This window comes from Rhinoderma darwinii, chromosome 9, assembly GCF_050947455.1.
Source record: "Rhinoderma darwinii isolate aRhiDar2 chromosome 9, aRhiDar2.hap1, whole genome shotgun sequence".
In the NCBI taxonomy this organism is placed as follows: Eukaryota; Metazoa; Chordata; class Amphibia; order Anura; family Rhinodermatidae; genus Rhinoderma; species Rhinoderma darwinii.
Window position 1 is genome coordinate 69250001 of NC_134695.1, and position 20984 is coordinate 69270984.

Sequence of the window (20984 nt, forward strand, 5' to 3'; positions counted from 1 at the left end):
GGGACTGTGTATACTATCCACACATTGTATACAGTAAGTGGGTGCCTTATGGAAATGTATGGACTGTTTATATGGACTCAACATGGCAATATATTCATATATACTCATGGCCGTTACTAGGGAGGGCTTAAAGTTTAGAAACGTCCTTTTTCAGAGACTTGGGAGGTATGGCATCATATGTAATAGTCTTAGGTACATAGACTATTCTATAAGGAACTTCAGTAACATTATATGACAGGGCAGGAAGAGCTGTGTGGTTCTCTGAGACTGATGATGGTGGATGATGGGGAGATACATCCATCACCCCACAACTGCAGGGATGAAGAAATCCAAATTTCCAACCATACACCATTGGGATAATGGATGAAGTTTAATTTTATTTCTAAGATACTTTCATATGTTGATTAATTTTCCCAAATACTGGGCAGATAAACTGACAGTGAGGCTGATGATGTCACAATGCTGCTTAGGGTGCCCTGTGGAATCTGATGATGTCATGCTGCTTTGTGATGTCACAGGGTTCTAAGCTTAGGGGCTCAGAAACCTCAATTTCATCACTTGTTCTTCACCTGTTGAAGAGTAAAGGCGACTAGTGATTACTTAGCGAATTACTGACTGATATTACTGATAATTGATATATATTGAAATCATGGGACGAAAAAGGAAGATGAAGCGTGGTAAGGAAAATGAGAAAAGTAGTAAAAGGAGACGTATGGAGGAACCTCCATCCGAGAGCGGTGAAGTTCCTCAGAACATCGTACAGGAGGAACCTGCTCAGGAGAGAGAAGAGCCCTGCGTGACATCTGCCGGGCTTCCTGTGAAGGAAACTGAGAAAAAGGGGACAAAAAGAGGGAAGACCTCATCTAAGAACGAAGATGAGGCCCCAAATAAGAGGGGGAGAATGGTGGAAGGTGAGAGTAGAAAGGACGTCACCTCCAAACCTGTGGCGTCCAAGAGACCCAGAGAGGAAACGGATGAGAGCAAAGTCAACGAGGTCAACAAGAAAAGACCAAGAAAGAGCAGCAGTGCAGGCGAGGGGTCCAGCCCGACCACCAAACCTGAGGTGGAGCCTCAACCATCCATCTCCAAACATCTATCTGCTCAGAGGGGGAAGAAAAGATCTGGTGAGCAACACAGCGATAAAGAAGATCTAAAAAGACAGAAAACATCTGACACTGAGGCCACCAGCAGAAGAAGGCTTGAGGGTTGTGACCCCTCTTCTCAAGAAACACCAGGTAAGTCACCATAGAATGGAAATCTAGAGGGTTAGGTATAGAGCAGTGTATAAACTTTACTTGCCAACTCTCCTGGAAAGTATCGGAGACTCCCGGAAAACGGGGAGATCTCCTGGACTCCCAGAAGAGCAGCCAAATTTCCAGGGTGCCCCATGTCCTGATAAATTACCTTTCCTCGCTTCTGCAGTCCTCGAATCCTGGGCACTGCTGGAGACAAAGTCCTGATGAAGGTTGCAATTTATGTTTTTTATTTCTATAGAAGTCCATATGTTTTATACATTGATTTTGACAACATAAATTGGTTCCGTTGAAGTTTACACTTTATTATACTGGACGATTCTTGTGTCGTGATTGTCTAGAAATATTATAAGGATTAAGAGGAGACATTTCAGGTTTATTTGGAGGTAATAAATCTGATTTCTCTTTCAGGACTCAGTGGGACCCAGACAGCCGCCCCCTCAGACATTGCGACCGACTCTCTGGCCCTGGAGAACTTCACCTTCCATCAGAAACTTGGAGAGGGCAGTTATGGGAAGGTAATGCTGGCGACACATACTGTCAGCGGACATCGTCTGGCAGTCAAGATGGTCAGAAAGAGAGAACTACTGGAGGCAAGAGATGCCATCCGCATAGAGAGAGAAATCTTGGAGATCACTGGAGGGAGCACATTCTTCACCCATGCCTATGGCACCTTCCAGACTGCGGTAAGAGGCTCCTCAGCTTCCATCCATGACCCATCCACATATCTCCCAGCTACCATGTTACAGAATGGGACATGATGGAGATGCTGTTTACTGATCCTGTTCTCTGCTATCACACAGGACTTTGCCTTCTATGTGATGGAATACCTGAGCGGTGGAGACCTGAACGAATTTATAAATGACAGAGCCCCACTTGACATCCATACTACCAGGTAAGACAATGATGAGGTGCGGTATTGTGTGTAGGTGATTATCCCACTATTAGTCCTTATAGATGAGAGTATTACATGATCCTTCCTATATAGTGATGGTGGTCGTACAGTCTCCATATACAATGTATACCTGCCCCCCCCCCCCTGACTATAACGTCTCCTCACAGTCCGCATGTCTTCAGGGTTTCTACACTCTTTCCTTTCTTCATCCTCAGGTTCCTTGCAGCAGAAATCCTAAGTGGTCTGCAGTTTCTCCACAGCAAGGGGATTATTCACCGGTAAGAAATCATTGACTGTTTCTCCTTAGTGTTTAGTGGTGGTCTCTGTGCAGCCTCCCCCACAGCAATCTAAGCACCAGGGCTGATCCATGTCTGACCCACAGAGCTGACACTCTCTCTTCACAGGGATATTAAACCAGACAACATCCTCCTGGATAGCGATGGACACGCCAAGATTGCGGATTTCGGCCTCGGTGCTACGAACGTCATTGGCTTTCAGAAGATCTGGGAGTTTGCCGGTACTCTGGGCTACATGGCCCCTGAGGTGAGCGCAGACTACGTGTCCACTGACTTCTCCTCTCTCCTCTATCAGAGCCCCCTATAGTTACACTAATCCTCCTCCAACTGCGGAGCGTTCTTGACCTCACTCACGGTCATGGAGTTAGTGGCATCGCAGACCCGTCAGAACATTCCTCTGATCCTTCTAACCTGATATTTCCACAGATCCTTCGTAAACAATATTACAACTCCACAGTCGACCTGTTCTCTTTCGGGGTAGTATTTTATCAAATGGCCACAGGGTCCTTCCCGTTTTATGCCGGCCAAGAGTCTCTGAAGATCAAGAGGTCGGTGATCTATGACAAACCTCATTATCCCAAGAACATCGATGCTAACATCCGGGACATGATTGGCAGGGAGATCATACACGGAGCGGACATGATACGCCGTATATTACAGGGGAACTCCACCAAAAACCATCTCCTGACCAGTGATAAACTCCGTCATGTGTGTTCACAGTCATAGACCTCTTGTTTTCTGCTTCTCTCAGTCAATAATGTCCTGGTTATTATTTATTCACAGCTCTTGTGTAAGTCCCCCAAGATGAGACAGGTCGTGTGCGGCAACTTAAAGAGACATCCGTTCTTCTGGCCCATTAACTGGGTGGAATTAGAGGCGGGAAGATCACGTCCGCCATTTCAAATGTCACCTGTAAGTACACAGCAGTCATACCGTCATGTTACCCTTGTCTTTACAGTCTCCCCCCTAGTGGTAAATAGATGGAATTACAGTGAGTAAGATTCAAATTCTGCAACTGATGACTAATTTGAGTTAATTGGTTAATTAATAGTTTGATTGCTTGATTGATTATAAATGATTTTTATGTTTCCTATTTCTAGGCCCCAGTTATGGTCACCAGTGAACGTATTGAATTCCACCAGGTGATGTCCAGCACTGAAGCTCGAAAACCTCCAATAACAACAGAGGATGAGAAGTTGTTCTGCGGCTTCTCTTATGTCAGCGACAGGTGGAAGAGCCTTCAGAAGCCGCCATAAAAAACAGCAAGGCCAATACATATCCCCTCCCTGGACCATCACACCTTCCCTAAGACCATCTGAAGATCCATCAGCTCAGCCAGACACCTCCTGTATCACCACCACAAATAACATCAGAAATGCTTCTCCCCAAAATGTCATCATCTCCCCAGAACCATCATCTGTTTCCCCAGAACATCCAGCGATTCCATCCTCCGACTCTCAGGTATTTACCACATTTCCAGCATCACCAGATTATTACCTCAAACCTTCACCCATGACATTGTCTGATTATTCCATGCTAAATATATGTCCTCCACATTTCAGTGACATCGTCATCTACTTCCTTCTCCAAGACCATCAGATCCGCTCCTTGTGCCCGGATTTCACCATCGCTCTCTTGTTCCTGGAGTCCTACCATCCACTCTATAGGATCCATGTCAGAGAGCATTGCCGCCTGCACCCCCTACTGCTGCCCCATAATCCATCCGGCTGGCAGGTCTATGGGAGATGTGGGAACGGCGTACTCTGTGGACGCTCCAGGTGATATTTATACCTTATTACATCACAGATTTCACCCCAATGGGGAGCAAACAGCCGACATCTTACACCCCCTCCTCATACTGTCCCATATCTGCTGTATTACAGATCTCTATGTCTGGAGACAAGTGCCCAGAGCTTCTTATATAACACCAGGACTTCTTCACAGTCCCGTCCTGTTCCTCATCAGGTAAGTGTTGTCCTCTTGTGGGCAGATACCGAACCTCAATATAAGACATTGTAAGGCCCCATGCACAAGAACGTAACAACACCCGTAATTACGGGCCCCTAGACTTCTATTGGCCACAGGTAACTCCCCGTTTGCTTACAGGAAGGTGCCCGTGCCGTTGAAAAATATGGAACATGTCCTATTTCAGGCAGTAATTACGGCACAGGCAGGCCCATAGAAGTCTATGGGGCTCCCGTAACTACGGGTGGATATGTGTGTGCACCCATAATTACGGGAGCGTTGCGAGGCGAGGTCAGGGGATAATCACTGTCCAGGGTGCTGAAAGAGTTAACGGATCGGCAGTACCTCTTTAAGCACCCGAGACAGTGACTACCGCTGGAGTTAATAGTATTAAAAGTTAACTTACCCAGAACTCCCTGCTTCTTCCTCCAGTCCGGCCTCCCGGGATGATGTTTCATCTCATGTGACTGCTGCAGCCAATCACAGGCCAATCACAGGCTGCAGCGGTCACATGGACTGCCACGTCATCCAGGGAGGTCGGACTGGATGTCAAAAGAGGGATGCGTCACCAAGACAACGGCCGGGGTACGTATGAATTTCTTTTACTTTCAATTGCTGCGGAAACACTGCCCGAAAGGGCTGCCCCTTCTCTCTATCCAGCACTGAGTGCAGAGAAAACGGGTCTGTAAATACGGGTGGAATACTGTCGACAACGGACCCGTATTTACAGGCACGGGTCCGTAAATACTGGTGGAATACGGGTCGAATGCGTGTGACAAAGGACCCGTATTTACAGGAGGAAAAAAATACGTTCGTGTGCATGGGGTCTAAGAGCGGATTTATTCCAGGTTCATCGCCCTCCTCGTCCTCTCTATATAAAGCGTTGCTATAACCTCCTCACGTGTCTTTATCTTCTGTCTAATACACAAATTCTTCTGCTCTATAACTAAACCTGTTTTCATTGCAGGACAACATAGCGGCTGAGGAGAGAGCGGGAGAGACTGAAATAAACCATCAATAGCGGAGCTGACACTGATCAGTGACCGACACGGACCTCTCCTATAACATCAGACAGCGCGCCAATCCATCTATAACAACGAACGTCATCAATAAACTGGTCTCTCCAAATTGGTTGTGTCCCATGGTTTCCATTCAGATGTCACACATCTTCACACACCTTATTAGACTGTTCACATACTGCTCCCTCATGAGTCCAGTGGGCGGTCCTACTCAAAGTTTGACTGCTCTGTCAGTGGGCGGCGATGGTGGCTATGGCAACCGGATGCATAACAATGGCGTCCGGCTATGCCATCGATGGAAGCCTAGTGGTCCTGACAAAGTCAGGACCCACTATGCTTGCTGTCAGTGAGTAGCTGACAGCTCTAATACACTGCACTACGCATGTAGTGCAGTGTATTAGAATAGCGACCAGGGCCTCCTGCCCTCATGTTCCCTAGTGGGACAAAGTAAAAAAGCTAAAAAAAAAAAGGAAAAAAAAAGTTATGTAAAAATAAGAAAATAAAAGTTTTAAAAGTAATAAAAGTAAAAATCCCCCTTTTCCTTTATCAGTCCTTTATTAATAAAAATAAACAAATAAACAAATAAACTATACATAATTGGTATCGCCGCGTCCGTAACGGCCTGAACTACAAAATTACAATTTTTTTGTCACTTCACCTCCCAAAAAATGAAATAAAAAGAGATCAAAAAGTCGCACGTACCTAAAAATGGTCCTGATCGAAACTACAGTTCGTTACGCAAAAAACAAGTCCTCGCACGGCTTTATTGATGGAAAAATAAAAAAGTTCTGGCTCTTAGAATAAGGTAACATAAAAAGTAAATGATTTTTTACAAGTATTTTATTGTGCAAACGCCATAAGACATAAAAAAAACTATAAACATCTGGTATCACCGTAATCGTATCGCCCCGCAGAATAAAGTGAATATGTCATTTATAGCGCACGGTGAACGCTGTAAAAAAAAAAAAAAATACTATAAAAAACAATAGTAGAATTGCTGTTTTTTAGTCACCACGCCACTTAAAAATAGAATAAAAACTGATCAAAAAGCCGCATGCACCCCAAGAAAACTACAATGAATTCCTCAAGGGGACTAGTTTCCAAAATAGGGTCACTTTTGGGGGTTTCCACTGTTTTGGCACCACAAGACCTCTTCAAACCGGACATGGTGCCTAATAAAAAGGAGGCCTCATAATCCACTAGGTGCTCCTTTGCTTCGGAGGCCGGTGCTTCAGTCCATTACCGCACTAGGGCCACATGTGGGATATTTCTCAAAACTGCAGAATCTGGGCAATAAGTATTGAGTTGCGTTTCTCTGGTAAAAACTTCAGTTTTACAGAAAAAAATGGAATAAAAAGAATTTTCTGACAAAAAAAAAAAGAAATATGTCAATTTCACCTCTACTTTGCTCCAAATTCCTATGAAACACATAAAGGGTTAATGCAACGGCCCGGTGCTGATGGGGTAGTGCGAGGCAGTATAGGGACACGGTGGTGGTGGGGTAGTGCGAGGCGGTATAGGGACACGGTGGTGGTGGGGTAGTGTGAGGCGGTATAGGGACACGGTGGTGGTGGGGTAGTGCGAGGCGGTATAGGGACACGGTGGTGGTGGGGTAGTGCGAGGCAGTATAGGGACACGGTGGTGGTGGGGTAGTGCGAGGCGGTATAGGGACACGGTGGTGGTGGGGTAGTGCGAGGCAGTATAGGGACACGGTGGTGGTGGGGTAGTGCGAGGCGGTATAGGGACACGGTGGTGGTGGGGTAGTGCGAGGCGGTATAGGGACACGGTGGTGGTGGGGTAGTGCGAGGCGGTATAGGGACACGGCGGTGGTGGGGTAGTGCGAGGCGGTATAGGGACACGGAGGTGGTGGGGTAGTGCGAGGCAGTATAGGGGCACGGTGGTGGTGGGGTAGTGCGAGGCGGTATAGGGACACGGTAGTGATGTGGTAGTGCGAGGCGGTATAGGGACACGGTGGCTGGGCCTTCAAGCACTCCCTGCGGAGCTGTTACAGGGAAAATGGAGGGGGTCTGCACTGTAGGGTGAATGTAGATGGTGGTAGTTGTAGTTTCCCCCTGGGGCACACCCTGTTGTACAGCCTCCCGGTATGATGGTATTTGGGGTGCCCTTGTTGGTAAAGTGGGTGCAGAGTGAATACACGGGAGACGGTTGAATAACTTGTAAATAGTAACTTCCGGTCCTTTACTTCAGGTTTGGCAGGGTACAGATACAATGGCTGCAGGCTGGCAGGTGAGGAGACAAGGCAGAGGATTCCTTCTGAATTTCCTCCTTTGATTCTCTCATGAGCTGGATTTGCTCTCTGTGGTAATTACACAGCTGGATTACTCGTGTGTGTTTCTCCAGGTTTGATCCAAGATCTCTAAACTGGATTTTCTCCTCAGAGATGCAGGGTTTCCCCTGCACAGGAACTGCTCCTCACTCCACCCGTTACTGGGCTCTCTCAGCTCTAACTAACTGCCTGATTCAAAACTACAAGGATCCGCCATGACACCTCCCCTCAGTCCAGCCTTAAAGGAACAGTTTTAAACACATATTTTTCCATACAATGTCAGAAATCACAGTACATTGCTGCAGTGTATCAGGGACACTGCAGTAACACACATGATAGGCTTATGCACAGCGGCTCAGTATACAGTATCATACATGATAGGATTAGATACATTGGCTCAGCAGACAGTATGACACAAAATAGGTTTAGATATATGTTTACTATTTTGGACTAATATGGCACTCTGTGAGCATAGTATAGCAATATGCGGGCACTGTATGTCTAAGTGGGCAACGTATCCGGACACTATACAATATACCTATATGTGGGCCCCATTTTACTCTATGTGGACAAAGTATGTGTGCGCACTGTTTGGGACTTCATGACTCTATCTGGTAAAAGTTTGGCACCCCAGCAATTTAGTATGCCGTTTGTATCTGTAAAATGTATGCCACGAACCTGGGACTGTGTATACTATCCACACATTGTATACAGTAAGTGGGTGCCTTATGGCAATGTATGGACTGTTTATATGGACTCAACATGGCAATATATTCATATATACTCATGGCCGTTACTAGGGAGGGCTTAAAGTTTAGAAACGTCCTTTTTCAGAGACTTGTGAGGTATGGCATCATATGTAATAGTCTTAGGTACATAGACTATTCTATAAGGAACTTCAGTAACATTATATGACAGGGCAGGAAGAGCTGTGTGGTTCTCTGAGACTGTATCACGCATGATGGTGGATGATGGGGAGATACATCCATCACCCCACAACTGGAGGGATGAAGAAATCCAAATTTCCAACCATACACCATTGGGATAATGGATGAAGTTTAATTTTATTTCTAAGATACTTTCATTTGTTGATTAATTTTCCCAAATACTGGGCAGATAAACTGACAGTGAGGCTGATGATGTCACAATGCTGCTTAGGGTGCCCTGTGGAATCTGATGATGTCATGCTGCTTTGTGATGTCACAGGGTTCTAAGCTTAGGGGCTCAGAAACCTCAATTTCATCACTTGTTCTTCACCTGTTGAAGAGTAAAGGCGACTAGTGATTACTTAGCGAATTACTGACTGATATTACTGATAATTGATATATATTGAAATCATGGGACGAAAAAGGAAGATGAAGCGTGGTAAGGAAAATGAGAAAAGTAGTAAAAGGAGACGTATGGAGGAACCTCCATCCGAGAGCGGTGAAGTTCCTCAGAACATCGTACAGGAGGAACCTGCTCAGGAGAGAGAAGAGCCCTGCGTGACATCTGCCGGGCTTCCTGTGAAGGAAACTGAGAAAAAGGGGACAAAAAGAGGGAAGACTTCATCTAAGAACGAAGATGAGGCCCCAAATAAGAGGGGGAGAATGGTGGAAGGTGAGAGTAGAAAGGACGTCACCTCCAAACCTGTGGCGTCCAAGAGACCCAGAGAGGAAACGGATGAGAGCAAAGTCAACGAGGTCAACAAGAAAAGACCAAGAAAGAGCAGCAGTGCAGGCGAGGGGTCCAGCCCGACCACAAAACCTGAGGTGGAGCCTCAACCATCCATCTCCAAACATCTATCTGCTCAGAGGGGGAAGAAAAGATCTGGTGAGCAACACAGCGATAAAGAAGATCTAAAAAGACAGAAAACATCTGACACTGAGGCCACCAGCAGAAGAAGGCTTGAGGGTTGTGACCCCTCTTCTCAAGAAACACCAGGTAAGTCACCATAGAATGGAAATCTAGAGGGTTAGGTATAGAGCAGTGTATAAACTTTACTTGCCAACTCTCCTGGAAAGTATCGGAGACTCCCGGAAATCGGGGAGATCTCCTGGACTCCCAGAAGAGCAGCCAAATTTCCAGGGTGCCCCATGTCCTGATAAATTACCTTTCCTCGCTTCTGCAGTCCTCGACTCCTGGGCACTGCTGGAGACAAAGTCCTGATGAAGGTTGCAATTTATGTTTTTTATTTCTATAGAAGTCCATATGTTTTATACATTGATTTTGACAACATAAATCGGTTCCGTTGAAGTTTACACTTTATTATACTGGACGATTCTTGTGTCGTGATTGTCTAGAAATATTATAAGGATTAAGAGGAGACATTTCAGGTTTATTTGGAGGTAATAAATCTGATTTCTCTTTCAGGAGTCAGTGGGACCCAGACAGCCGCCCCCTCAGACATTGCGACCGACTCTCTGGCCCTGGAGAACTTCACCTTCCATCAGAAACTTGGAGAGGGCAGTTATGGGAAGGTAATGCTGGCGACACATACTGTCAGCGGACATCGTCTGGCAGTCAAGATGGTCAGAAAGAGAGAACTACTGGAGGCAAGAGATGCCATCCGCATAGAGAGAGAAATCTTGGAGATCACTGGAGGGAGCACATTCTTCACCCATGCCTATGGCACCTTCCAGACTGCGGTAAGAGGCTCCTCAGCTTCCATCCATGACCCATCCACATATCTCCCAGCTACCATGTTACAGAATGGGACATGATGGAGATGCTGTTTACTGATCCTGTTCTCTGCTATCACACAGGACTTTGCCTTCTATGTGATGGAATACCTGAGCGGTGGAGACCTGAACGAATTTATAAATGACAGAGCCCCACTTGACATCCATACTACCAGGTAAGACAATGATGAGGTGCGGTATTGTGTGTAGGTGATTATCCCACTATTAGTCCTTATAGATGAGAGTATTACATGATCCTTCCTATATAGTGATGGTGGTCGTACAGTCTCCACATACAATGTATACCTGCCCCCCCCCCCCCTGACTATAACGTCTCCTCACAGTTCGCATGTCTTCAGGGTTTACACTCTTTCCTTTCTTCATCCTCAGGTTCCTTGCAGCAGAAATCCTAAGTGGTCTGCAGTTTCTCCACAGCAAGGGGATTATTCACCGGTAAGAAATCATTGACTGTTTCTCCTTAGTGTTTAGTGGTGGTCTCTGTGCAGCCTCCCCCACAGCAATCTAAGCACCAGGGCTGATCCATGTCTGACCCACAGAGCTGACACTCTCTCTTCACAGGGATATTAAACCAGACAACATCCTCCTGGATAGCGATGGACACGCCAAGATTGCGGATTTCGGCCTCGGTGCTACGAACGTCATTGGCTTTCAGAAGATCTGGGAGTTTGCCGGTACTCTGGGCTACATGGCCCCTGAGGTGAGCGCAGACTACGTGTCCACTGACTTCTCCTCTCTCCTCTATCAGAGCCCCCTATAGTTACACTAATCCTCCTCCAACTGCGGAGCGTTCTTGACCTCGCTCACGGTCATGGAGTTAGTGGCATCGCAGACCCGTCAGAACATTCCTCTGATCCTTCTAACCTGATATTTCCACAGATCCTTCGTAAACAATATTACAACTCCACAGTCGACCTGTTCTCTTTCGGGGTAGTATTTTATCAAATGGCCACAGGGTCCTTCCCATTTTATGCCGGCCAAGAGTCTCTGAAGATCAAGAGGTCGGTGATCTATGACAAACCTCATTATCCCAAGAACATCGATGCTAACATCCGGGACATGATTGATAGAGTGAGTATATACCGACTTATAGCTGGGGGGCAGGGAGATCATACACGGAGCGGACATGATACGCCGTATATTACAGGGGAACTCCACCAAAAACCATCTCCTGACCAGTGATAAACTCCGTCATGTGTGTTCACAGTCATAGACCTCTTGTTTTCTGCTTCTCTCAGTCAATAATGTCCTGGTTATTATTTATTCACAGCTCTTGTGTAAGTCCCCCAAGATGAGACAGGTCGTGTGCGGCAACTTAAAGAGACATCCGTTCTTCTGGCCCATTAACTGGGTGGAAATAGAGGCGGGAAGATCACGTCCGCCATTTCAAATGTCACCTGTAAGTACACAGCAGTCATACCGTCATGTTACCCTTGTCTTTACAGTCTCCCCCCTAGTGGTAAATAGATGGAATTACAGTGAGTAAGATTCAAATTCTGCAACTGATGACTAATTTGAGTTAATTGGTTAATTAATAGTTTGATTGCTTGATTGATAATTAATGATTTTTATGTTTCCTATTTCTAGGCCCCAGTTATGGTCACCAGTGAACGTATTGAATTCCACCAGGTGATGTCCAGCACTGAAGCTCGAAAACCTCCAATAACAACAGAGGATGAGAAGTTGTTCTGCGGCTTCTCTTATGTCAGCGACAGGTGGAAGAGCCTTCAGAAGCCGCCATAAAAAACAGCAAGGCCAATACATATCCCCTCCCTGGACCATCACACCTTCCCTAAGACCATCTGAAGATCCATCAGCTCAGCCAGACACCTCCTGTATCACCACCACAAATAACATCAGAAATGCTTCTCCCCAAAATGTCATCATCTCCCCAGAACCATCATCTGTTTCCCCAGAACATCCAGCGATTCCATCCTCCGACTCTCAGGTATTTACCACATTTCCAGCATCACCAGATTATTACCTCAAACCTTCACCCATGACATTGTCTGATTATTCCATGCTAAATATATGTCCTCCACATTTCAGTGACATCGTCATCTACTTCCTTCTCCAAGACCATCAGCTCCGCTCCTTGTACCCGGATTTCACCATCGCTCTCTTGTTCCTGGAGTCCTACCATCCACTCTATAGGATCCATGTCAGAGAGCATTGCCGCCTGCACCCCCTACTGCTGCCCCATAATCCATCCGGCTGGCAGGTCTATGGGAGATGTGGGAACGGCGTACTCTGTGGACGCTCCAGGTGATATTTATACCTTATTACATCACAGATTTCACCCCAATGGGGGGCAAACAGCCGACATCTTACACCCCCTCCTCATACTGTCCCATATCTGCTGTATTACAGATCTCTATGTCTGGAGACAAGTGCCCAGAGCTTCTTATATAACACCAGGACTTCTTCACAGTCCCGTCCTGTTCCTCATCAGGTAAGTGTTGTCCTCTTGTGGGCAGATACCGAACCTCAATATAAGACATTGTAAGGCCCCATGCACACGAACGTAACAACACCCGTAATTACGGGCCCCTAGACTTCTATTGGCCACAGGTAACTCCCCGTTTGCTTACAGGAAGGTGCCCGTGCCGTTGAAAAATATGGAACATGTCCTATTTCAGGCAGTAATTACGGCACAGGCAGGCCCATAGAAGTCTATGGGGCTCCCGTAACTACGGGTGGCTATGTGTGTGCACCCATACTTACGGGAGCGTTGCGAGGCGAGGTCAGGAGATAATCACTGTCCAGGGTGCTGAAAGAGTTAACGGATCGGCAGTACCTCTTTAAGCACCCGAGACAGTGACTACCGCTGGAGTTAATAGTATTAAAAGTTAACTTACCCAGAACTCCCTGCTTCTTCCTCCAGTCCGGCCTCCCGGGATGATGTTTCATCTCATGTGACTGCTGCAGCCAATCACAGGCCAATCACAGGCTGCACTGGTCACATGGACTGCCACGTCATCCAGGGAGGTCGGACTGGATGTCAAAAGAGGGATGCGTCACCAAGACAACGGCCGGGGTACGTATGAATTTCTTTTACTTTCAATTGCTGCGGAAACACTGCCCGAAAGGGCTGCCCCTTCTCTCTATCCAGCACTGAGTGCAGAGAAAACGGGTCTGTAAATACGGGTGGAATACTGTCGACAACGGACCCGTATTTACAGGCACGGGTCCGTAAATACTGGTGGAATACGGGTCGAATGCGTGTGACAAAGGACCCGTATTTACAGGAGGAAAAAAATACGTTAGTGTGCATGGGGTCTAAGAGCGGATTTATTCCTGGTTCATCGCCCTCATCGTCCTCTCTATATAAAGTGTTGCTATAACCTCCTCACGTGTCTTTATCTTCTGTCTAATACACAAATTCTTCTGCTCTATAACTAAACCTGTTTTCATTGCAGGACAACATAGCGGCTGAGGAGAGAGCGGGAGAGACTGAAATAAACCATCAATAGCGGAGCTGACACTGATCAGTGACCGACACGGACCTCTCCTATAACATCAGACAGCGCGCCAATCCATCTATAACGAACGTCATCAATAAACTGGTCTCTCCAAATTGGTTGTGTCCCATGGTTTCCATTGAGATGTCGCACATCTTCACACACCTTATTAGACTGTTCACATACTGGTCCCTCATGAGTCCAGTGGGCGGTCCTACTCAAAGTTTGACTGCTCTGTCAGTGGGCGGCAATGGTGGCTATGGCAACTGGATGCATAACAATGGCGTCCGGCTATGCCATCGATGGAAGCCTAGTGGTCCTGACAAAGTCAGGACCCACTATGCTTGCTGTCAGTGAGTAGCTGACAGCTCTAATACACTGCACTACGCATGTAGTGCAGTGTATTAGAATAGCGACCAGGGCCTCCTGCCCTCATGTTCCCTAGTGGGACAAAGTAAAAAAGCTAAAAAAAAAAAGGAAAAAAAAAGTTATGTAAAAATAAGAAAATAAAAGTTTTAAAAGTAATAAAAGTAAAAATCCCCCTTTTCCTTTATCAGTCCTTTATTAATAAAAATAAACAAATAAATAAACTATACATAATTGGTATCGCCGCGTCCGTAACGGCCTGAACTACAAAATTACAATTTTTTTGTCACTTCACCTCCCAAAAAATTAAATAAAAAGAGATCAAAAAGTCGCACGTACCTAAAAATGGTCTTGATCGAAACTACAGTTCGTTACGCAAAAAACAAGTCCTCGCACGGCTTTATTGATGGAAAAATAAAAAAGTTCTGGCTCTTAGAATAAGGTAACATAAAAAGTAAATGATTTTTTACAAGTATTTTATTGTGCAAACGCCATAAGACATAAAAAAAACTATAAACATCTGGTATCACCGTAATCGTATCGCCCCGCAGAATAAAGTGAATATGTCATTTATAGCGCACGGTGAACGCTGTAAAAAAAAAATAAAATACTATAAAAAACAATAGTAGAATTGCTGTTTTTTAGTCACCACGCCACTTAAAAATAGAATAAAAACTAATCAAAAAGCCGCATGCAAGAAAACTACAATGAATTCCTCAAGGGGACTAGTTTCCAAAATAGGGTCACTTTTGGGGGTTTCCACTGTTTTGGCACCACAAGACCTCTTCAAACCGGACATGGTGCCTAATAAAAAGGAGGCCTCATAATCCACTAGGTGCTCCTTTGCTTCAGAGGCCGGTGCTTCAGTCCATTACCGCACTAGGGCCACATGTGGGATATTTCTCAAAACTGCAGAATCAGGGCAATAAGTATTGAGTTGCGTTTCTCTGGTAAAAACTTCAGTTTTACAGAAAAAAATGGAATAAAAAGAATTTTCTGACAAAAAAAAAAAAGAAATATGTCAATTTCACCTCTACTTTGCGATAAATTCCTATGAAACACATAAAGGGTTAATGCAACGGCCCGGTGCTGATGGTGTAGTGCGAGGCAGTATAGGGACAAGGTGGTGGTGGGGTAGTGCGAGGCGGTATAGGGACACGGTGGTGGTGGGGTAGTGCGAGGCGGTATAGGGACACGGTGGTGGTGGGGTAGTGCGAGGTGGTATAGGGACACGGTGGTGGTGGGGTAGTGCGAGGCGGTATAGGGACACGGTGGTGGTGGGGTAGTGCGAGGCGGTATAGGGACACGGTGGTGGTGCGGTAGTGCGAGGCAGTATAGGGACACGGTGGTGGTGGGGTAGTGCGAGGCGGTATAGGGACACGGTGGTGGTGGGGTAGTGCGAGGCGGTATAGGGACACGGTGGTGGTGGGGTAGTGCGAGGCGGTATAGGGACACGGTAGTGATGGGGTAGTGCGAGGCGGTATAGGGACACGGTGGCTGGGCCTTCAAGCACTCCCTGCGGAGCCGTTACAGGGAAAATGGAGGGGGTCTGCACTGTAGGGTGAATGTAGATGGTGGTAGTTGTAGTTTCCCCCTGGGGCACACCCTGTTGTACAGCCTCCCGGTATGATGGTATTTGGGGTGCCCTTGTTGGTAATGTGGGTGCAGAGTGAATACACGGGAGACGGTTGAATAACTTGTAAATAGTAACTTCCGGTCCTTTACTTCAGGTTTGGCAGGGTACAGATACAATGGCTGCAGGCTGGCAGGTGAGGAGACAAGGCAGAGGATTCCTTCTGAATTTCCTCCTTTGATTCTCTCATGAGCTGGATTTGCTCTCTGTGGTAATTACACAGCTGGATTACTCGTGTGTGTTTCTCCAGGTTTGATCCAAGATCTCTAAACTGGATTTTCTCCTCAGAGATGCAGGGTTTCCCCTGCACAGGAACTGCTCCTCACTCCACCCGTTACTGGGCTCTCTCAGCTCTAACTAACTGCCTGATTCAAAACTACAAGGATCCGCCATGACACCTCCCCTCAGTCCAGCCTTAAAGGAACAGTTTTAAAAACATATTTTTCCATACAATGTCAGAAATCACAGTACATTGCTGCAGTGTATCAGGGACACTGCAGTAACACACATGATAGGCTTATGCACAGCGGCTCAGTATACAGTATCATACATGATAGGATTAGATACATTGGCTCAGCAGACAGTATGACACAAAATAGGTTTAGATATATGTTTACTATTTTGGACTAATATGGCACTCTGTGAGCATAGTATAGCAATATGCGGGCACTGTATGTCTAAGTGGGCAACGTATCCGGACACTATACAATATACCTATATGTGGGCCCCATTTTACTCTATGTGGACAAAGTATGTGTGCGCACTGTTTGGGACTTCATGACTCTATCTGGTAAAAGTTTGGCACCCCAGCAATTTAGTATGCCGTTTGTATCTGTAAAATGTATGCCACGAACCTGGGACTGTGTATACTATTCACACATTGTATACAGTAAGTGGGTGCTTTATGGCAATGTATGGACTGTTTATATGGACTCAACATGGCAATATATTCATATATACTCATGGCCGTTACTAGGGAGGGCTTAAAGTTTAGAAACGTCCTTTTTCAGAGACTTGGGAGGTATGGCATCATATGTAATAGTCTTAGGTACATAGACTATTCTATAAGGAACTTCAGTAACATTATATGACAGGGCAGGAAGAGCTGTGTGGTTCTCTGAGACTGTATCACGCATGATGGTGGATGATGGGGAGATACATCCATCACCCCACAACTGGAGGGATGAAGAAATCCAAATTTCCAACCATACACCATTGGAATAATGGATGAAGTTTAATTTTATTTCTAAGATACTTTCATATGTTGATTAATTTTCCCAAATACTGGGCAGATAAACTGACAGTGAGGCTGATGATGTCACAATGCTGCTTAGGGTGCCCTGTGGAATCTGATGATGTCATGCTGCTTTGTGATGTCACAGGGTTCTAAGCTTAGGGGCTCAGAAACCTCAATTTCATCACTTGTTCTTCACCTGTTGAAGAGTAAAGGCGACTAGTGATTACTTAGCGAATTACTGACTGATATTACTGATAATTGATATATATTGAAATCATGGGACGAAAAAGGAAGATGAAGCGTGGTAAGGAAAATGAGAAGAGTAGTAAAAGGAGACGTATGGAGGAACCTCAATCCGAGAGCGGTGAAGTTCCTCAGAACATCGTACAGGAGGAACCTGCTCAGGAGAGAGAAGAGCCCTGCGTGACATCTGCCGGGCTTCCTGTGAAGGAAACTGAGAAAAAGGGGACAAAAAGAGGGAAGACCTCATCTAAGAATGAAGATGAGGCCCCAAATAAGAGGGGGAGAATGGTGGAAGGTGAGAGTAGAAAGGACGTCACCTCCAAACCTGTGGCGTCCAAGAGACCCAGAGAGGAAACGGATGAGAGCAAAGTCAACGAGGTCAACAAGAAAAGACCAAGAAAGAGCAGCAGTGCAGGCGAGGGGTCCAGCCCGACCACCAAACCTGAGGTGGAGCCTCAACCATCCATCTCCAAACATCTATCTGCTCAGAGGGGGAAGAAAAGATCTGGTGAGCAACACAGCGATAAAGAAGATCTAAAAAGACAGAAAACATCTGACACTGAGGCCACCAGCAGAAGAAGGCTTGAGGGTTGTGACCCCTCTTCTCAAGAAACACCAGGTAAGTCACCATAGAATGGAAATCTAGAGGGTTAGGTATAGAGCAGTGTATAAACTTTTCTTGCCAACTCTCCTGGAAAGTATCGGAGACTCCCGGAAAACGGGGAGATCTCCTGGACTCCCAGAAGAGCAGCCAAATTTCCAGGGTGCCCCATGTCCTGATAAATTACCTTTCCTCGCTTCTGCAGTCCTCGACTCCTGGGCACTGCTGGAGACAAAGTCCTGATGAAGGTTGCAATTTATGTTTTTTATTTCTATAGAAGTCCATATGTTTTATACATTGATTTTGACAACATAAATCGGTTCCGTTGAAGTTTACACTTTATTATACTGGACGATTCTTGTGTCGTGATTGTCTAGAAATATTATAAGGATTAAGAGGAGACATTTCAGGTTTATTTGGAGGTAATAAATCTGATTTCTCTTTCAGGAGTCAGTGGGACCCAGACAGCCGCCCCCTCAGACATTGCGACCGCCTCTCTGGCCCTGGAGAACTTCACCTTCCATCAGAAACTTGGAGAGGGCAGTTATGGGAAGGTAATGCTGGCGACACATACTGTCAGCGGACATCGCCTGGCAGTCAAGATGGTCAGAAAGAGAGAACTACTGGAGGCAAGAGATGCCATCCGCATAGAGAGAGAAATCTTGGAGATCACTGGAGGGAGCACATTCTTCACCCATGCCTATGGCACCTTCCAGACTGCGGTAAGAGGCTCCTCAGCTTCCATCCATGACCCATCCACATATCTCCCAGCTACCATGTTACAGAATGGGACATGATGGAGATGCTGTTTACTGATCCTGTTCTCTGCTATCACACAGGACTTTGCCTTCTATGTGATGGAATACCTGAGCGGTGGAGACCTGAACGAATTTATAAATGACAGAGCCCCACTTGACATCCATACTACCAGGTAAGACAATGATGAGGTGCGGTATTGTGTGTAGGTGATTATCCCACTATTAGTCCTTATAGATGAGAGTATTACATGATCCTTCCTATATAGTGATGGTGGTCGTACAGTCTCCACATACAATGTATACCTGCCCCCCCCCCCTGACTATAACGTCTCCTCACAGTCCGCATGTCTTCAGGGTTTACACTCTTTCCTTTCTTCATCCTCAGGTTCCTTGCAGCAGAAATCCTAAGTGGTCTGCAGTTTCTCCACAGCAAGGGGATTATTCACCGGTAAGAAATCATTGACTGTTTCTCCTTAGTGTTTAGTGGTGGTCTCTGTGCAGCCTCCCCCACAGCAATCTAAGCACCAGGGCTGATCCATGTCTGACCCACAGAGCTGACACTCTCTCTTCACAGGGATATTAAACCAGACAACATCCTCCTGGATAGCAATGGACATGCCAAGATTGCGGATTTTGGCCTCGGTGCTACGAACGTCATTGGCTTTCAGAAGATCTGGGAGTTTGCCGGTACTCTGGGCTACATGGCCCCTGAGGTGAGCGCAGACTACGTGTCCACTGACTTCTCCTCTCTCCTCTATCAGAGCCCCCTATAGTTACACTAATCCTCCTCCAACTGCGGAGCGTTCTTGACCTCGCTCACGGTCATGGAGTTAGTGGCATCGCAGACCCGTCAGATCATTCCTCTGATCCTTCTAACCTGATATTTCCACAGATCCTTCGTAAACAATATTACAACTCCACAGTCGACCTGTTCTCTTTCGGGGTAGTATTTTATCAAATGGCCACAGGGTCCTTCCCGTTTTATGCCGGCCAAGAGTCTCTGAAGATCAAGAGGTCGGTGATCTATGACAAACCTCATTATCCCAAGAACATCGATGCTAACATCCGGGACATGATTGATAGAGTGAGTATATACCGACTTATAGCTGGGGGGCAGGGAGATCATACACGGAGCGGACATGATACGCCGTATATTACAGGGGAACTCCACCAAAAACCATCTCCTGGCCAGTGATAAACTCCGTCATGTGTGTTCACAGTCATAGACCTCTTGTTTTCTGCTTCTCTCAGTCAATAATGTCCTGGTTATTATTTATTCACAGCTCTTGTGTAAGTCCCCCAAGATGAGACAGGTCGTGTGCGGCAACTTAAAGAGACATCCGTTCTTCTGGCCCATTAACTGGGTGGAATTAGAGGCGGGAAGATCACGTCCGCCATTTCAAATGTCACCTGTAAGTACACAGCAGTCATACCGTCATGTTACCCTTGTCTTTACAGTCTCCCCCCTAGTGGTAAATAGATGGAATTACAGTGAGTAAGATTCAAATTCTGCAACTGATGACTAATTTGAGTTAATTGGTTAATTAATAGTTTGATTGCTTGATTGATTATAAATGATTTTTCTGTTTCCTATTTCTAGGCCCCAGTTATGGTCACCAGTGAACGTATTGAATTCCACCAGGTGATGTCCAGCACTGAAGCTCGAAAACCTCCAATAACAACAGAGGATGAGAAGTTGTTCTGCGGCTTCTCTTATGTCAGCGACAGGTGGAAGAGCCTTCAGAAGCCGCCATAAAAAACAGCAAGGCCAATACATATCCCCTCCCTGGACCATCACACCTTCCCTAAGACCATCTGAAGATCCATCAGCTCAGCCAGACACCTCCTGTATCACCACCACAAATAACATCAGAAATGCTTCTCCCCAAAATGTCATCATCTCCCCAGAACCATCATCTGTTTCCCCAGAACATCCAGCGATTCCATCCTCCGACTCTCAGGTATTTACCACATTTCCAGCATCACCAGATTATTACCTCAAACCTTCACCCATGACATTGTCTGATTATTCCATGCTAAATATATGTCCTCCACATTTCAGTGACATCGTCATCTACTTCCTTCTCCAAGACCATTAGCTCTGCTCCTTGTGCCCGGATTTCACCATCGCTCTCTTGTTCCTGGAGTCCTACCATCCACTCTATAGGATCCATGTCCGAGAGCATTGCCGCCTGCACCCCCTTCTGCTGCCCCATAATCCATCCGGCTGGCAGGCCTATGGGAGAAGTGGGAACGGCGTACTCTGTGGACGCTCCAGGTGATATTTATACC